Source organism: Pteronotus mesoamericanus, unplaced genomic scaffold (genome assembly GCF_021234165.1).
Source record: "Pteronotus mesoamericanus isolate MK-2021 breed Mesoamerican mustached bat unplaced genomic scaffold, CSHL_Meso_final contig_124, whole genome shotgun sequence".
NCBI classification, from domain to species: domain Eukaryota; kingdom Metazoa; phylum Chordata; class Mammalia; order Chiroptera; family Mormoopidae; genus Pteronotus; species Pteronotus mesoamericanus.
Genome location: NW_026555051.1, coordinates 7,685,974 through 7,688,988, shown reverse-complemented (window position 1 = coordinate 7,688,988; position 3,015 = coordinate 7,685,974). Strand labels below are relative to the sequence as shown.

The window sequence follows — 3,015 nt, the reverse complement described above, 5'->3', positions numbered from 1 at the left end:
TGGTTACAGGGACCTTGTACAAGCACTGCTCATGGGATACAATCATAAAGCAATTTATTTGGTCTTCCATAGTTCCTTTCCATCTGCTCACTGGGGCAAGTTTTGCTGCTGATCCTGAAATGAAAATTTGGGCAGACTTCTCTATTCACTTTTAGGAAATGTAAAGGTATATAGTAACTTTAATTGCAGAAAAAAGTCCCAATTCTGTAATTATAGTTTTTTCTCCAATATTATAATATAAACCCAAAATGTAATGTGAGAATGAGCCTTTCTGTCTTCTCTCCTCTCTTGGGCCTGTTGCAAATGGGAAATCTGCTTTTGGGGAGAGATGCCTGGTACTTTTCTTTTAAGCTCTCTGTTCCCTCTTCTTACCATGTTATGATCCAAGATTTTCACTTTTTGGGGGTGCTGGAAGGATAATGAGGTAAAGAGAGCTGGGATGTAGTTATTTGACTGGTACAGGTGTGTTGATTTAGTTTTGACACTTTTCGAATTAGATGTATCCCACAGGCACATTCTTTTTTTTTTTTTTCAGTTTTATAACTTTATTTGACGATCAGCAGTTAGTTCTCATCCACTTTAACTGTTTGTAGATTTTTGAAAGTGGTGACAGGTACATAGGTGACCAACATATAGAACTTGTTTGGTGAATCTTCATCCTCATTTCATTTTCTGGACAACCGCACCCGGATACGGTATGGGGCATTCCTTATTCCTTTGGCCCAGACAGCTTTGTTGAGCCTGGTGTCAATGCGCACATCTGGAGTTCCCATCTCCTTCATGGCAAATTTCCGGATTTCTTTGAGTGCCCGAGGGGCACGCTTCTTGAAGCCCACTCCATGGATGCGCTTATGGGTGTTGATGGTGTACTCTCAGGTCACTATCTCGTTGATGGCAGAACGGCCCGTCTTCTTCTGGCCACCCTTCTTTGCGGGAGCCATTATGCCGGGCCCCAGCTCCCACAGGCACATTCTTTATCTTGTGATAATTCTTATCTCCATTGTCCTTTTGAGGATAAAAATCATCTTATCTTCTTCCTTACTCCCCCTTCATTCCCTTGGAATAGGAGGACACCTTTAACATTCCCCTGTTGACATCTGATTTTATCGTTTAAGTGTTCTGTGGACGGTGTAAGACAAACTCACCACCAGCTTTCTCTCGGCTATGTATAGGCCATGTCTGCCACTCATGGATCTTTTGTTTCAACAAATTCTAGGAGTATAGTTACTTATAAGTCCTACTCTTTTAGTCTGCTATCACTAGCTTATTAGGTCAGCCTCCAAATTAATAGTTCATTAAAATAGTTTATTAAAAACAGAAGGAGACATATACTAAACTCTACCTGAGTTGTAAATCAATACCCCAACCCAATGGGGGTCAGTGGAGACCAAAGTGCCATCCTCTCCAAAAAGTGTCATGCATAATTCTTTCATAATTTTCACTCTTGGCCCTTCTATAAAACTCTAATGGAGGGAAGATGTCTTTTAAACCAAGAGTTTCATATATATTTTTCACACACCTATTTTTGAGTCGTACAGTAGACTTTGTATAATACCTCTGGTATCTAGTATCTACTGCCATAGGGTGATAGTCAAAACTTCGATATTAGTACTGTGCTATATAATTGTCTGGAAAAAAATTGAAATTGGCTAAATAAAGTCTTAGTGGGTTGTTAGACCATATCTATCAATAAGGCAAATAATAGATCACCTCATGTTACTGTAGATAAGTGACTTGCAAATGAATGGTTGGGGCAATATGGAAAATTAATATTTTCCCCCATAACAGCAAATTTTCCAATTCCCTAAGAGTCGTCTTATTGGTGTCCACACTCAAGCTAAAAAATGACCTCATTTATTCTTACCTCCAACAAAATGTTCCTTTTTCTGGAATCTCTATTTTGGCTAATAGCATCTTACATATTTCCTTAAGCAAAATAATTTAGGGTGATGGCTTTAAATTCTTAGAGATGGGAAGCCATGGGAAAAAACTCGTAACGTGCAAGGATGTAGCCCTGCAGATGTGGCGGCAATTCCCTTTGTGTGAACCCTCAAAGAAGGGTATCATTACATTGTCTAGTTTCTAGTTGCAAGGTAACCAGTAGTTTCATGATAATCAGCATTTTCTTTTTTACAGACCTAAGGCAGTAGAGGACAAGATGGTCTCCTTTATACAAGGCACTGAAATTGTTTATCTCAACACTTCCTCCAAATGTATGACATGCAAATATATGTATATACAATGTTCTGGAGCAAACTACATCAAAAAATTCTGCCCAGCTACACAGGCATTTCCATTCCATGGAAGATAAAGCAGGAGGATAACATTATTTTCATTTTGATGAAGCTGTGTCTAGGGTCAGTGGATTAATAAATGAATCTGAATTATTCATCAGTCTGTATGTCATTCAGATCTTTAAAATCAATGTTAATGGAGTAGTAGAAACTTGTCAACTCTCACCAAACCAATATAACTGTCTCCTTCCTGCTCTCTCTTTCATTTTAACCATTTACTCTTATTTGGGATTTTGGAACCTGGATAAATCTCCATGCATTGTCCCTAACAACCATAACACACATTAATAATTTATGGGCCTGAAGTGTAGATGGTGTTTATGATGGAGCATTTCATAGAGAGTATAATCTCACAGAAGTAACCACACATTTCTGATTCACATTAGTTAATTTAGGCAGAGACTGAGTTCTGTAAATTCTTTGGAATCTATTAGGCAGGAATGAATAGGACTTTGTGTATACTTTTAGCAAACAGATAATTTGCCTTCCCCTCCTTTTAAAAAAAAAATACTAATCTTCATGGAGAAACCATTCACTCCTGAGGTGTCCAACCTGTGGCCCTCTGGCTGCTTGGAGCCCAGGACAGCTATGAATGAGGCCCAGCGCAAAATCATAAATTTACTTAAAACTTTTTTTTTTTTGCTCATCAGTTTTCGTTAGCATTTGTGTACTTAATGTGTGGCCCAAGACAACTCTTCTTCTTCCAGTGTGGCTCAGAGAC

At 38.5% G+C, this 3,015-nt stretch overlaps 1 pseudogene; it reads right to left on the bottom strand.

Annotated features, from left to right (window-relative positions):
- Nucleotides 1–563: 563 nt before the first annotated feature.
- On the bottom strand, nucleotides 564–941 carry LOC129082135 (60S ribosomal protein L31-like; annotated as a pseudogene).
- Between the last annotated feature and the right edge of the window lie 2,074 nt (nucleotides 942–3,015).